The sequence below is a fragment of the Mesocricetus auratus genome, unplaced genomic scaffold (genome assembly GCF_017639785.1).
Source record: "Mesocricetus auratus isolate SY011 unplaced genomic scaffold, BCM_Maur_2.0 Super-Scaffold_100003, whole genome shotgun sequence".
Classification (NCBI taxonomy): domain Eukaryota; kingdom Metazoa; phylum Chordata; class Mammalia; order Rodentia; family Cricetidae; genus Mesocricetus; species Mesocricetus auratus.
This window is the reverse complement of record NW_024429188.1, coordinates 11,714,821-11,732,495: the sequence shown is the minus strand read 5'-3', so window position 1 is coordinate 11,732,495 and position 17,675 is coordinate 11,714,821.

Genomic DNA, 17,675 nt, shown 5'->3' with positions numbered 1-17,675 from the left:
ACCCTTTTCAAAGTCCTTCACTACTACTGATAAACAGGAGGTTTCACTTCTGCAGCAGAAAGAAAAATAAAAGAAGACAAAAATGCATCAAGGAGCTTGGGAAATGCTGAGCTTTGAGAAGATCAGTTAATCCTTTTCACTGCCTATGTGATTTTTATCAAAGAACTTACAAAGAGCATGGAAAATGAAGGGAAATTCTTTGGGGGGCTCTTGGGAATGCTTGATATTTGCGTCACTAATGACAAGTGTTTCACGGTCAATATCTCCTTTAGTACTTAAAAATTCTTGTGGTGATGAAATCAGGATTCTGGTCTTGGTATAGATATTAAGAATGGGAAATGTTAAGTCATTGACTGATCTAATATAGCTGATTGGAGGGGCATTCTGGGTTCTGACTGTGAAGCCCTTGATGCTTCAGCTATACAGCTCTGACTTTTTATTCCATGTATGCCTTCATTTAGAACTTTTTCTGAAGCTCGGAAATGTTCCAAACCTTACTTGGCCCTACTTGGTTATATAATTACACTTGATCTGTGTCATTAGGCTGACCTTTAAATATTGTTTATTTTATTTTCTTAGGGCAGGGTCTCACGGTAGCCCAGCCGGGACTTGAACTTACTATGGAACTGAGGATGACCTTAAACTTCTGGTATTCCTTCCTCCCCATTCTGAAGTCTAGGATTATAAACACGTATCATCATGCTCAATTGGAATTAAGGTTTTTAGATCATAGTATCTCCCCCCTACTTTTGCTGGGTTGTGACAGCCTAGACCAAAGATATCTCCATACAGTATCCTATATTGCCTAGTGATCAAATTGCCCCTGCTTGAAAACCACTGATTGAAGAATTCCAGTTCAAGACATCTCATCATAAATGACTCCTCTATTCCACTCTGCTCCACAAATGCTTTCTTATCATGTACTATAGTTACATTTGTCATATCAATACCTGCTTTCTTTCAGAGAAGGGTACAGAGATCTGTGCTCAAGTGTGAATGAATGTGAAGGCCTGCGGAATGACACATGGGCCAGATGGAGTTGAATGTCAGGAACCTCTGGGAATCAACAGATGTTACTCCAGTGCCTTCCTTTTTTATTCTTCCCTCCTTATTCAGAAAGATGGAGAGAGGACCATTTAAGAGCCTGCCTGTTGTTGATCATTTCTCATCCCCATCCTCCATGGGTTTGAACTTTTTATCTGAAGTTATTGTAACATCTTAACCCTGGGGTTCCTATCTCCCTCACCTTTTTCTTACTTGCCTTTTCTTATAGATTTTAAACATCCTGGGTAAAAAGAAAGACTTGTCCTAGTGAGTTGAAATTTGGGTATCAAAGGAAGTGTTATGCCCTTTACTTTGGCTTTACTGCCTCCCAATGACAACAATTCTCTTAGCTCAGCCAGTGTCATGGCAGCACTTGATAACTGTGATTAGATGCATCAGAGCACACATGCACACATGTGTTTAACACAGAGAGTGATCCTTTGCTCCAAGTAGAACAGTGTATTTTTGTTCCTGTATGGTATTGCCTTATCTAGACACCTCTTAATGTGGAACAGCTTCAAAATTCACCTCATCTTTGATCAGGTCCTCACCAATCACTGCAGACAGCATTCCTGTGTCTGCTGGGCTGTCTTTAGAGACCACTAGAGATGAACAATTCAGTCTTGATGACTTGAGTGTAGTGGAGGATGGGTGAAAAGGAATTTTGAATGCTCATCTGATGGTACAGAAATATGGGTGGCTAATGTTTCTATTGGAGTAACCACTAATTTCATAGCAACTCATGGCCCTTCTTTTCCCTTCTTCCAAAAGGATTAGCTAGTTTGAAACAATGATGATCTTAGGTACCATTGGCATGTTTATCTCAGATAATTTTATTATTGTTGTTGTTGATTATTCTTTTATTTTTAATTATTGAAAATCAAATGCATGCACTATAACCATAGGCTTGTTCCATGTGTGATACATAACTTCCAGAATAATGAATAACATGGTGTGTACACAAAAGTATATCCCTATTGGTAATTAAATGGGGAGCCATTTTCTTGCTTTGCTATAACAATTTGTATTAAATTTGTAAACACGAGGAATTGCATTTGGATCCCTAGCACTCATGTAAAAAGTCAACTAGTGGCACATATCTATAATCTTAGTGCTGGAGAAACAAAAACAAGAAGGTACCTGGAATTCCTTAGGCAGCTAACCTACTGTAGACCCTACTGCAAAAATTAATGTAAAATGCTGAGGTAGATACCTAGTGTCAAACATGCCTATACATGCATGCACACACCATGAACGCACCAACATGCACATGCATGCACATGTATACACAGACACATGCACATTTACCCACAGATATTGACATCACTGGTTTCATGTTAACGTGCAAGGATGCTCCTTGTTAAAAAAAATAACATTACCACCACCAACAAAAACCTCTTCCCTTTGATGTTAACAATAATTTTATGTTTTACTTATGAAAATTAATCATCTCATGAAGGGTATTTGTTCAGAAGGTAGTAACTTTCTGTAAATGGAGGAAAGCCAGGAATAACTTTAATCCCAACACTTGGGAAGCAGAGGTAGGGATATCTCTGTGAGTATGAGTTCAGCCTAGTCTACAGACTGGAGTTTCAGACCAGCCAAGGCTATAAAGTGAGACTGTCTCAAAAAAAAAAAAAGGAAAAAAATAGAATGCTGCTTTCCTGTGTGTATATTTGTGTGTCAGTACGATATATGTGTGCATGCATTTGGATATTGATAAAGTTATATGATTCTTAAATTGTATAAAATAGTTGTAGATGTATAGGTAGTTGTAAAAATACTAGAGAGATTCATGAACTCTAGTATTCCCTCTTTCCTGTTAATTTCCTATTAATTTACAAAAAATATGATCAAAAGTTAGGAAACTGACGCTGGTACAACATGTTTATTTATATTTTTATCACATGTAAATGTGTAACCACCACTATAATCAATATATAAAACTCTTTGTAGCGTCTTAGCCCAACCGCAGATAGCTAATCTGGGTCTGAGGAAGGGTAAGTGCTCTGCCAGAATCCTGAAGACAATCAGACACAGCAGGGAGTGTAGTCAAACAGGAACTCATTTATTGTCCCACAGCAAGCATCTTTTACTTATTTTTTTCTCAATATATGTTTTTATTTAAATTAGAAACATGAATGTTTCACATGTCAGTCCCAGCTCCCTCTCCCACCCCTCCTCCCTTTTCCCTCCATCAGCCCCCACCCAATCTCCACATCATTTCTCAGGGAGGGAGAGGCCCTCCTTGGGGGGATCTCTAAAGACTGTCATTTTATCCAGGGCAGGACCTAGGCTCTTCCCCATGTGTCCAGGCTGAGAGAGCATCCCTCAGTTTGGAATGGGCTCCCAAAGCTCATTCATAAACCATGGTAAACACTGATCTACTGATTTCTGTGGCCTCCTCTCTGACACTACATTCGATTCATAAACCATGGTAAACACTGGTCTACTGATTTCTGTGGTCTCCTCCCTGACACTACATTCATGGAGACTGGATCAGTCCCCTGTTGGCCTCTCATCCATCAGTCTGGGATTCAAGAGCTCCCCCTTATCCGGTCAGCTGTCTTTGTGGGTTTCATCATCATGGTCTTGACCCCTTTGCTCATCACTCCTCCATCTCCAGGAGTTCAGTTCAGTGTTTAGCTGTGGGTATCTGTCTCTGCTTCCATCAGTCACTGGATGAAGGTTCTAGGATGGCACATAGGGTAGTCATCAACCCTATTATCAAGGAGGGGCTATTAGTGTAGTCTCTCCACTATTGTTTAGTTTGCCAGTTGGTGTTATCCTTGTAGATCTCTGGAGATCTCACTAGTGTCAGCTCTCTCCTCAGGCCTATAATGACTTCCATCTACTATGGTATCTCTCATCCTGCTCTCCTCCATTCTTACCTCGACTCAACCTTCCTGCTCCCCCATGCCTTCTTCTCTCCTCCTCTTATCCGCCTCTGTTTTTCTTGGTTCCTTCTCCCTTCCCCTGATGTAACCAATCTGCTCAGGAGATCTTGCCTCATTCCACTTCTCTGGGGTATCATGCATCTCTCTTGGGAACCTTCTTGTTTCCCAGACTCACTGGCACTGGGATTGTAGGCTGGCACTCCCCTGATCCATATCTAAAATCCATATATGAGTGAGTACATACCATGTTTGTCTTTTTGTGTCTGGGTTACCTCACTCAGGATGGTTTCCTCCAGTGCCATCCATTTGCCTGCAAATTTCAAGATTCCATTGTTTTTCTCCGCTGAGTAGTACTCCATTATGTAAATGTACCATATTTTTTCTATCCACTCTTCAGGTGTGGGGCATCTAGGTTGCTTCCAGGCTCTAGCTATTACATATAATGCTGCTATTAACATAGTGGAACAGATATCCTTGTTGTGAAAATGGGCATCTTTTGGGTATATGCCTAAGAGTGTAATTGCTGGGTCTTGTGATAGACTGATTCCCATTTTCCTGAGGAATCTCCACACTGATTTCCATATTGGCTGTACTAGTTGGCACTCCTGCCAGCAGTGGAGGAGTGTTCCCCTTTCTCCACATCCTCTCCAGCACAAACTGTCATTGGTGTTTTTGATTTTTGCCATTCTGACAGGAGTAAGATGATATCTCAGAGTTGTTTTGATTTGCATTTCCCTAATGGCTAATGATGTTGAACACTTTCTCAAGTGTCTCTCAGCCATTTTATACTCCTCAATTGAGAATTCTCTATTTAGTTCAGTCCCCCACTTTTTAACTGGATCCTTTGGTGTTTTGGAGACTTGCTTCTTGAGTTCTTTGTAAATTTTAGAGATCAGCCCTCTGTCAGATATGGGGTTAGTGAATATCTTTTACCAATCTGTGGGATGCCTTTTTGTCTTGCTGACTATGTCCTTTGCCTTACAGAAGCTTCTCAGTTTCAGGAGGATCCATTTATTAATTGTCAATCTCAGTGTTTGTGCTACTGGTGTCATGTTCAGGAAGCAGTCTCTTGTACCAATTTGTTCAATGGCACCTCCCACTTTCTCTTCTAAGAGGTTCAGTGTGGCTGGATTTATGTTGAGGTCTTTGATCCATTTAGACTTAAGTTTTGTGCATGGCGATAGACATGGATCTATCTGCAGTCTGTTACATGCCAATATCCAGTTATGCCATATAATTTTATAATTATGCCAAAAATTGTATAATTTTAGCTTCTTTGTTGAAAATCAGCTCTTCATAGGTTTGTGGATTAATCTCAGGGTTTTCAATTAGATTCCATTGGTCTACCCATCTATTTTTGTGCCAATACCAAGCTGTTTTCATGACTATAGCTCTATAATAGAGCTTGAAGTCAGGAATGATGATGCCTCCAGACATTGCTTTGTTGAGCAATGTTGTCTTGGCTATCCTGGGTTTTCTGTTTTTCCATATAAAGTTGAAAATTGTTCTTTCAAGGTCTGTGAAGAATTGTGCTGCGATTTTGATGGGGATTGCATTGAGTCTGTAGATTGCTGTTGGCAGGATTGCCATTTTTACTACATTGATCCACCTATCCAAGAGCATGGGAGATCTTTCCATTTCCTGGTGTCTTCTTTGATTTCTTTCTTTAAAGCCTCAAAGTTCTTGTGATACAGGTCTTTCACTTGTTTGGTTAGTGTTGCTCCCAGGTATTTTATGCGGTTTGTGGCAATTGTAAAGGGTGATATTTCTTTGAATTCTTTCTCAGCCCTTTTATCGTCTGTATATAGTAGGGCTACTGATTTTCTTGAGTTGATCTTGTATCCTGCCACTTTTCTGAAGGTGTTTATCGGCTGCAAGACTTCCCTGGTAGAGTTTTTTGGGTCACATATCATTTGCAAGTAGTGAAAGTTTTACCTCTTCCTTTCCAATTTGTATCCCCTTGATCTCCTTTTGTTTTCTTATTGCTCTAGCTAGAACGTCCAGTAAAACATTGAAGAGATATGGGGGGAGGGGACAGCCTTGCCTTGCTCCTGATCTTAGAGGAATTGCCTTGAGTTTCTCTCCACTCAGTTTGATGTTGGCTGTTGGTTCACAGCAAGCATCTTTTAAAGGAAAAAAGGCAAGGTGGGAAAATAGTCAGCCAGTGGTTTTAAAGGTCAGCCTACCATGCTCCTTGGGGCCCTATGCTTCACCTAGTAAACAGGAGCTGTTCATGCAGTGACCTCATCTGGTTCGATCTAGGCAACCAATCATCTTTTTTTTGTAAACAACTCAGGACTTGCCCATCTGAATTCCCCTCAGCATCACCTTTGACTGGCTCATGTGCCTTACACTCTTCTCTCACAAAACGACTCACCTTTATAGTCACACCAGTGTGCCACATAATATGTCCTCAAGTCCTTGGCAATCATTTACTTGTCCTCTGGCTCATATTTTGTTATTTTGTTTACTTTATGCTATTTTTAGAATGGATTCCCCCAAGTTTTTATATTGAAATTTTATTGCTACCATGATAGAAACAAGAGGTGGGGCCTTTAGGAGATAATTTAGTCAAAAGGACTGAGTGCTCACATAAGGGATCCTTGTAGAAGGAATTTGGGGAATGGGTTCCTGTACTACATGAAAACAGCTTTTGTCTTTCATTCCATTATTACTCCCTTTTCCAAGTAAATATACTGTGTTCAAAGAAAATCTTGTAAATAGAGACCAGAGCTTTCACCAGACACAAAAACTGCTAATGCCTTGATCAGAACTGTGAGGAAATAAGTTTCTGTTCTGTATAAATTACCTAATGCCAGTTATTTTATAATAGTAGAGTAAATGCTCCATAGAAATGAAGTCATATCATGCATGACCTTTCAAGATGTTCTTTTTTATATTCATAGTACTTCCATGGATGTCCATTCAAATTGTTGTTGACATTAAGAGTTTGTTAATTGCACAGATATACTCAAGAGTATTTATATGTCTGTTCATTGGGTGATGAATGGAGGGGCTGTTTTCAATTTTTAGCTGGTACAAATAAAACTATTATGAACATTTGTATGTCTATGTAGAATTTAATTTTCATTATTTTAAATGGCTGTCCAAAAGTGCGATTACTGTACTGCATAGTATTATGGATGTAGATTTTTAAAATGCAAGTTACCACGTTAGTTAATTCTTAAATATTATCCAGATGGTATAGATCATCCCAAAGTGTTTATACTTTGTTTGAAAAGGTGAATGTAACATTACAGTGATGATAGTTTTATAAAAATAAGTGTTTCTCCATAAAATTCATGTTATAAATATAGTGGTTTTCAAATTTTATACTAAATTTCTAGACTCTGCCTTGACCTATAATTATGTGAGACATTATGGCTCCTAGTGAATTCATGTGGGGTGGTTACAGTAGAAAACACTATCCTGAGTAGCAGCTTATCATTAGTTCACTTAAGTTGACCCTTCCTGTGCAATTAAATGTTTCAATAAAATGGCGTCAGAATGTGGCACAATGATCAACAGTGTTTTCCCTTGAAAAGACACTATTTCCACACGTTAATTATGTATATTATTACAAATGCCTTCAAAATGTATCAGTCCTCCTATTTTAAAGGCATTTCTACTTTTGGGTTATTTTTATATCTTGTTTTCAAGCTTTTAAGCATGGCAGGGATTAAGAAAAATATTCTCCCATATGAACCTAAGAAAACTGGCTTTGATGAAGTCCACTCAATGTTGAGATTCAGGATTATAAAATATTTTCATGGTATTTGACCCAGAGAAAATTTCAGGGACTGTCGTACTAGGCTTCTGGGATTTTCATCATACAGCAAGTTCAGTGACTGAAGCATGAAGAAGAGAGATATTGCCAAATGTGTCACAACCGCTGATGTAATTTGCAGCTCACTTCTTTTTCGTGAAATAACATAGAGCATATGTGGCTAGCTGAGAGTTACTTTAAGTCACAATGTATTCAGAACTGGAAGAGAAAATGAAAGGGGAGAGAGAACCTCATAAATTAATTTGGTGGCACTTTAGATGCAGGTATAGCCTGGCTCTTGTAAGCATACATCTCAGCTCTGGAGTCTGTACTCCAGCTCTCAGTCCTGCCTCGACAGCTTTATTGGCTTGCAATCTTAGAATTTATGACTTGCCATTTATAGAGCCCCTATAAAATTTCAGTGGAGAAGACTCTGACCAATGTCATGATTAGAAGACAAGAGTTTAAACAATTTGGCCAAGGTCAAAAAACAATTTAATACTGAAGTTGGGATTAGATATACGGTCCTACCTCCCATCTTCTCAGTCAGAATTCTCTTGAGTATGTGGAAGAACCAGTTTTCTCAGCAAAGTTTAGGTTAAATGGTTGCAGTGTAAATGTTAAAAGTGCCACTTTCTATATGAAAGCTTCCTAGTTTCAAAAGAAATTCTACTTTGGCTTAATGCTAAGCTCTGTTGGTATGTTAATAATTAACCATCAGCTCATCTATCTCTTGTGCTTTCATACAAAATAAATGAGAGAAGATCACTGTGTCCTACAAATCTTCCTACAGATACAAAACAATAATTTGATAGTTGATATTGTCTGTTGTTCAGTATTAGAATTTCACTCCTGGTTATATAGGTAGGAAAAACAACTGCATATGTTCGTACAATGGTTTGTACATGTTTTCTTCGTAATTTTATTCATAATAGTCTATGCATGCAAGTGTCTGTTGACAAAGGTTTGTGCTGAATGAAGCAATACAGAATATCAACACAAAAGAACAAGCCACTTATCTAAAAGTGCATACATGAGCTTCAGCAACATGCTGAAAAAAATGTACAAAGAGTATGTATTGTGCAACTTAATTATAGACTAAGAAACAGAACAAAGTAATCCTCTTTACAGAAATCATAGATTCACTTGCCTTGAGTGATGGAAGTGTTATTAGCTAACTTGGGAGGCACAAGGAAAACCATTTAAAGTAATGGGAATGTTTGATATCTTCACTTGGGAGACAGTAGCACAAATGTATATACATGGAAAAACCCAGAAAGCTTTATACTTCAGATTTGAGCATTTTGTCATAGCATTATATCTTACTATATGAAAATCTGGAGAAGAAATTATACAATAATTACAATCTGTTAAGCATTTATTTTAAAAACTTTTACAGTGTGGTAAACAAAGCTATATTCAAGGAAGCAACACAAGCTACAAAATACAACTATAAGTCCCCTTTTTCTTTGTCTCTGAAACAGGATCTTGCTATGTACCTCTCTTATGTAGCCCAAGATGACCTCCAGCTCACATAAATCCTCCTGTTTTAGCATTTTGGGTGCTATTATAATCACAGGTATGCATGCACCTCCACGTCCCCATCCATCTGTAGTTTTGTGTATGTGTGTATGTGCAAAACATATGTGCCATAGAATAAACTTGAATGTCATTCCTAAGGAACTGCTACCTTTGTGTGTGTGTGCCAGAGTTCTGCACTGACCTGGAACATGCCAATTAGTCTAGCCCTGGGGGATCTACCTATCTTCATATCTCCACCAATTGACTTTTTGTTGTTTTTTTCCAGACAGGGTTTCTCTGTATAGCTTTGGAGCCTATCCTGACACTCGGTCTGTAGACAAGGGTGGCCTCCAACTCACAGAGGTCCACCTGCCTCTGCCTCCCAAGTGCTGGGCAGCAATAGGCTTTATAAAAAGTGGGTTCTGGGAATCCAACTCAAGTCCTCCTCATAACTCTTCTTGATTAAGAAGTCATTTGTTACCTTTTTTCCCTAACTTCATGATCACTGATGTTGTTGGGTCTTGACCATTTCTTACTCAGGCTTGGTTTAATGTTCGTTCCTATTTTGTTCTGGATGAAAGCACTGAGCCAATGATACAAGGAAAAAATGAGGTAGTTTTTTTTTAAGGTTTACTTGACAGGTGCTGAAGACTTGAAATGTCTGTACTGAGTGCAAGAATCAGGATGAAGTCAGAATTGAGGACACAAATCATCCTTCTTTCATTCTTTCCCTTTCCCCAACTCCTGGCTATGGAAGAGAATGGAGAGCAATAAAATTTGATGTTAGAAGTAAACTTATTAGATCGTTTTGAAATTTGAGCCATTCACCTCATGATATATGTGGTGTTAGTGAGTTTCTTTTTCTCTCCCCTTTTGTGTCAAGGCTCGTGTAGATGCTGAAGTGTTATGACTAGTGGTTCTTAATCTTGGATGATTTGGCCCTACATAAGAGGGCATAGGGTACTACTGGAATCTAATGGGTAGAAACCAGGGATGTTGGTTGCCAAACACCCTACAGTGAACAGGTTAGCCCTCAACCCAAAGAATAGTCCAGCCTAAATTTTAAAATGTTGATGTTAAGAAATCTGGACCAAACTCTATGTAAGCATCTAGAATCCCCACATGAACCTTTTCTTAGAGCTATTTTCATTTTAGATAAAATTTCCTGTCAAAGGACTTGGGTTGCTCCGTACTTCACAGCATTTCTCAGGCTCTGGGTAGGACATTAAGACAAATAGAGGCTTAAGACTGCTATTTTGATTCAAGACATCAAAAAAACTAGAATGGAGTTATAACCCAGAAGCAAGTTAATAATATTACAAAGCAAAAAATATAATATGCTCCTGAGAAGGAAAATTATGCAATAGCTCAGTGAGTAAATTGCTTGCTTGCACTTGCTTGAAGCTGAGTTCAATATTCAGAACGCATATGGAAAGCTAGGCATTGAGGTCCATGCGTATAATCCCAGTGCTGGGGAAACAGATACAGGTGTATTTCTCGGGTTTGTAAGATTGCCAGTAATCTAATTGGCAAACTTAATGCCAGTGAGAGACCTTGTCTCAAAAGAGATAGTGGTATTTCTGCAGATTGAACCCAAAGATTTCATCTGACCTCTAGACATGTATACACACAGAAATACATGGAAACCCACACACAAAGGTTTACCCACATACACACAAACACACTTAAAAAAGCAAAATTGGATGAGACATTAGAAAATCAGTCCTGAACTTCTGTGAATTTGTGAGCCGGTGACATTGGATTCTTGATCTGATTTTCCTCATTCACAATGGGCGAGGCCAAAGTCACTTATTTTAAAATCTTTTTCAGTATCAATATGCAATTGCTTGACAGAAGCCAACACGTTAAAAAAACTTGAAAACACTTTTAAAAATTAATGCCAGAATATTTCAGGCAGTATAATGAATAAAATAATGTAAAAACATTTATGTAAGTTACTATGTTTTATTTCTTTAATCTCTTACCATGACTGCCACATACAAGAAGTTCCTTTGTCTCTATAACATCAAAATGTGTCTTTATAAGTTGTCAGTTTAACTGTTTGGCAAAATACCTTCCAGGTGAAGCGAAATAACTGCATAGAACTGTTTAACATTGGTTCCTAATGCTAACTTTTAAACTTTCCTTAGAAAAATAATTCTGTTCAGAAATTTAATCTGTCTCCCTTCCTTTTGTATTGCTTTTGGCTCTTCCAGAACTTCAGAAAGGTCAATTTGTTATTCATGTTGGCTTTTGCTAATCCTTCTAACGAATGTGAAAAGGCTCAGTTTTTATATTAGGAAATACCTGAGATTAAAATGGATTAAGTCGGAATGCCTTTCTCTTGCTCCATGCTGATGTAATGAGTGTTATCACAGTATTTATGAGGGCAATAGGGTTTTATGCACTAATCTGTCATTTCTTTGTGTGAGCATTCAGTGTGGGCATTGATACAGACAGGCCTGGTGACTTTCTACAAGCTAAATGCCAAGATCCTACTGTGTCCTTGTAAAGTGTTGAATTAGGTGGTAGATGGGAAAAGATGAGAAACAGAAGTACAGATAAAGTAAAAGACTGATCAGACTTGGCTGTGGGTAGGTGTAACCAGTGGCAGAAAGTTGCATGGTGGGAACAACTTGCACAAGTGCTAATGGATTGTTAGTAGAGATGTTCATATGAATATTCTCTATGTTGTGCTATTGTTTTGACAAAGAATAGCAGAATAACCTCTCCTTCCGCTGAAGGTGCTACAGACAACATTACAGATGCTGTATACTTTATCTTCTAATATTTGCAAAGAAAATTTAAAAAAATTTTTGGTTTTGGTTTGTTGAGTCAGGTTTTCCCTGTGTAGTTTTGGCTATCCTGGAATTCGCTCTGTAGACCAGGCTGTCTTAGAACTTGGAGATCCCCCTGCCCCTACCTCTTGAGTACTGGGGTTAAAGGCAAATACCACCATGTCTGGCAAAAATACTTCTCTTACCACACTTCTTTGGGTACACTTATTTAGGATAAGACACTATGATATGATGCAGGGGCAAAATCAATCAAACTACAGGTATTGAAATACATGTGGTACTAGACTTCATTTGTAGCCTTAAGCAGATACATGAGAGACTTCAGAGAGAGTGTATATCATGTTACATGCTAGTTTTCACTCCACTAGATTATCTCCCGCAAAGGTAAGATGCTGGAGCCGGGTGTTGGTGGCGCACGCCTTTAATCCCAGCACTCGGGAGGCAGAGGCAGGTGGATCTCTGTGAGTTCGAGGCCAGCCTGGCCTACAGAGTGAGTTCCAGGGCAGCCTCCAAAACGATACAGAGAAACCCTGTCTTGAAAAACCAAAAGAAAAAAAAAAGGTGAGATGCTGGAACCAACTTCTCTCAAAGGCTAGGCAAAAAACATTCACCTTTAGAGAATAGATGATGAGTACCTACCCACATCAAAATAGAAAAATGATCATTTATTTATGTAGTTGTACTCCCCCAAATGGAAAAGATTTTGATTCAGTAACTCATGCCTGCTGCCCCATGGTGTCTTGCCAGCTCATAGATCCATTCAAGGCAGCAGTCATAGAAGAACTGACAAAGAGTCATATATGGAAGTCTTGGTACCCAGTATAACAATTTTCAAAGGTACAGCCTTTAGGACAATACTGAATTATTAGGGTATATCAATTGATGACTTTATAGTTAGGTCAATACAAAATTAGGCCCTATTTAAAGGGAACAGATTTTTAGGAATACTTTTGGGGGACTATATTTTGACCCTAGCTCATTCCCTTTTCTTTGTTTTCTAGTTATCAGGAGGTAAACAATTTTATTCTACCACATTCTCCCTTCTGTGATGTTCTGTTTTGCTGCAGCCAAGAAGCAATGGAGCTAATGGACTAAAAGTTTTGAAACTGGGAGCCAAAGAAAAATCTTAATTCTTTTAAAGTTCATTTTTCTGGGTATTTTGTCACAGCAATGGAAAGCTAGCTAACTATGTTACTTAAAATAGTCTTTAAATGTTAAAGTTGTTTAAAGACTACAGATTTTAAATTACTAAAGAAATTCTTGTTATTTCAGAATTTTTGCATGATATTTTAGGGCCTGATTGGTAGTCATGTGTTCCGTGTTTCCCTGCTGTAGATATAAAAAAAGAAAGCAAATTAAATGAAGAAACAAAAAGTAGCACTGATTTCTAATACTTCAAGCCATGATTTTTTTCTAATGTCAGTTCATTTAAATCTTTTATTCATGGATCACCCAAAATATACTTTTAAATGACAGCATTGCCTTTTCTTAGATCTCACTCAATATTCCTGCCCTAGGATAGTATACTTTGTTGGCCAAATCCTCTTTAAAATTGTCTCCCTCACTCCAGAGTAATATGTGCCTTTCATCCCAGCATTCAGGAGGGAGACAGAGGCAGGTGCTTCTCTGTGAGTTTCAGGCCAGCCTGGTCTACAAAGTGTGTTCCAGGACACCCAGGGCTATGTAGATAAATAATCCTGTCTCAAAACTAAACCAAAACAAAGTTGCCTCCCTCTTTATTTTTTGTAAACAATTACCTTTCTCTTACAATTTCCTTGATTACTTGGTTTTTCTTCCTCTTTTTGCACCTTTCTCCTCATCTTGTCATTGCCCTTTTCCCCTCTCCCATAGATTTTGTGCTAATATAACATTTACTACTTGTCTTTATTCATTCCTTATCTATGTCTAGATCCTTTTAGACAAGGGTTTCTCAACCTTGGTCATACTGGTATTTGGTGGCTAACCTCTGTGTACAATGATATCAATAGAAATTAGCTGCCATGGAAGCCAAAAACGTCTCTAAACATCATCATGTGCCAGAGAGGGAAGACTTCCCCCATCTAAGAACTACTCTAACAGATATTGATGAACAATGAATATCAAGAAGTCGACACAGCACTTAGAAGAGATGGCTTGAAATGAAATATATTTTATCCAGTGATGATATTAATTGATAAATTCTCTCCTGTATTAATAAGCATAACTATTTTAAGTTTGCTAACTAATTAGGAAGGAAATATTTTCTATTGTCTTTTTTCATAGAAGATAGTCAATTTTACAAGATTTTTGTTTCAGGCAATTACTTGGCTAGTAAAAGATAAATTTTACTGAAAATAACTGCTGTCCTTAGAACTTTCATCTTATTTCTGCATTAAAGAACATTTGTTTGACTTTTTTCCTTGTAAGAGCAATAAATTCATTAGTGAAGCCTTGGAACATGTCCAAATAGCAAAGAAAGAATTGTGTGGTTAAAGGTTACACAGAGTGCAGAATTAACCTGCAGACTTTCTAGTTATTCAAGGCAAACATTCTCCTTTATCCAAATGGCTATCTGTTTAGAACTCATCAATTTAAATTTTGTCAGTTTTAACTGACTTTATGTGAGTTGAAGAAATCTGGTTGATTTCCAAACATCTTTTGTATATAGTGAAGGCTTTAGTTTTATGGGACGGTGAGAGCTAGGAAAATAAGATTGTCATTCAGGTCTTAGAAGATAGCTTCTCTACCAAGGGGATTTTTGTCAAAATTACAGTGTTCACAGTTAAATTACTTATGTTTAGGTACACAAAACAAAACACGTATGGATTTTTGATGACATAATCATTCCACTGATAAACCTTATTTTCAACTACCTTAGTGTAGTCTGTTTGGATTGTCATTAGTTTTACATGTGTTATAAAAGCAAATATCACTAAGACACTCATACAGTTATTGGTTTCTCATTGCTGCTGGAATGTGTTGCCATGGGCATTGACTAGAATAGCACAGTCTCCAGCTCTGCAGGAAAGAAGTCAAAGTCAGCAAGTATGGTTTTCCTGCTCAGCAGATGACAAAGCTGAAATTAAGGTGTCAGTGAACTGGGTTCTCCAAGGGAAGGCTTGGATGAATCTACTTCCAAGCATATTTGAGTTGTTGTTCAATTCAGCTCCTTGTGTTTGGAGGCCCGAGGCCCTCTTTCCTTAGTGAATATCAAGTCAGACCATCCTCTGCTCCCAGAAACTGCCAGTGTTTTTCTTTCATTTTCCTCTTAGTCAGTGGTTCTCAACCTTCATGCTATGACCCTTTAATACGGTTCCTCATGTTGTGGTGACCCCCAACCATAAGATTATTATTATTTTCATTGCCACTTCATAATTGTAGTTTTGCTACTGTTATGAAATGTAATGTTAATATTTTTGGAAATAGAGGCTTTCCAAAGGAGTGGAAACCCACTGGTTGAGAAGCCCTGCTCTGTGACCTTCCTCCATATGATTGAATTGAGTCCCTCTTAAGTTCAGAATGTCTTCAGTTTCTCTTTCTTAGATTGCTGACGACTGAATGCTTATATAGCCAATCTAAGTACAGTGATAATGATCTTAGGAGGTAGGTTCAAATAATTAAGTCTTACAGATTTTTAAAACCAACCTTACAGCTAAAATTTAGTGTTTTGATTTATGTATTTGATGCAAAAAGAAATATGAACTTTATGATGACAGCTTTTGTTAAATATTATAATTCTTTAAAATATTTTTTATAGTGGGGTATTGGTTACCCATAACAGGAACAAAGTAATGTTACATGCTGTGACACAGGTAAACTTTAAAAATGTTATGCTAAGAGAAAGAAGCCAGTCCCAAAGGACCACATATTATATGAATATATTTATATGAATAATATGCAATAGTTAAATCCATACAGATGGAAAGTAGATTAGTGGTTACTTTTATCCTTCAAACATCCCTTCTGGAAACTCCACCACCATTTTACAGAAGAAACACATCTGAAGTTCAGTCAGATTCCATAATTCATATCTTCACATCACCCAAATTATAAAGATTAAGTACAAAGCAGACTATTTTTAACAGATCTAATTTATGTACCATATATAATCTGCCTGCAGTACATGGAACTGTTCTGCCCTCCTTCACTTACTCTCCATATCCCAGAGGAAGGTCTCATGAACACTAATGATGCAGTTCTTACATGGAAATAAGTAGAACCAAGGAGAAAGGGTGGAAATTGACTGCTCTCACTTCTGCAGTGGATTCTTCTCATGAAATTCTGCTCTCAGAAAAACAATGCTAGAATAGAATGAGAAGTAACTCTTTGGAGGGATAGCGTGTTCATGTAAGTTCAAGTAAATGACACTTTGAGCAACAGCATAGCATCTATAATGGGATATATTCCCCTTAAATAGTGTGGCTTTTCTTTTAAGTGACATGCTTGAGGAGCCTCATAGAAGACAAGCAATTTAAAATAAATTAAAATGTAAAGTTTTATTTTATAATTGAGGTGCATGTGTTGGGTGAAAAGAATGATTAATTGTATTTGGAGGGCTTTTCAGTGTGAAGGAATGTATATAATGTACATTGTCAAGTGGTTTTGAAGACTTTGATTTACTCAGCAAACATTTGTTGAATGTCCACTTTGTTCAGTATTATTTCTTGGCACTTTTGGGAAAAAAGAATTTAGACATATTCCTTGCATAGCAATAAGAAGGTAAACACGCTTTTGGAGAAACTGTGACTCACTTAAGCCCTCATAATATGTACAGAAAATGAGAATTACAATACTCTATAAAAGATTTGGTGTTAATGGGATTGGCCTTCTTAAATGTTAAATAGTGAGTTACAAAAATTCAAATCCAAACTGGCTTGGGTCAAACACATGGATTATTTTCACTAGTGTGTATTACTTCTCTTATTTAAATGTCTTTATAAGTTATTTACTATATTTTCATCAATTAGGAGTTTAAATGTACTCTGGCAGTATCACTGAAATGGACTACATATTTCTCATATATTGAAGTTTATAGGTTGTGAACATAAGTTTTGAGATGTTTTGTATATTTAATATAGTTTAAAACTGTGTGCGTATGATATACGTAGAAATTAATTTAAACAAAGACAAAACAATGATATGAAAAAATTACATCTATTTTCTATAAGAATTATATTTCTTCAAGAATTTCATTTTTCACTGTAGTGCTTAATTATTACATCAGTTCATATATATTTACTTAATTTTAAGACTCTCTTCTGTTTTTTAACTTTGCTTAATCTTTATACCTTGTATACCATTTTAAAAATGTGACTTAGCAATGTCCCAGGATTATATGTAAAACCTTGTAAAAACACCTAAATGGAATTCTGTAGAAGCTCCCCGATGTCTTGGGATTGTGTACTGTCCTCTTCCTATGTGCTTTCTGTTTAAATACTTAATAAAAACATTCACTAATTTTATTTCAAAAAAAGAATTTCATTCTTTATTTTCATAAAATAATATTTGACATTGTCTAAAATAATACTTGACATTTTAAAATAAGCAGTGTTTAAAAGAATGTTTACATTTTTAACATTCACATATCAGTTATCTACACATTACATATATGTATATATATACTTGTGTATATATCCGTGTGTACATGTATATATATGTATAGAATTTCTT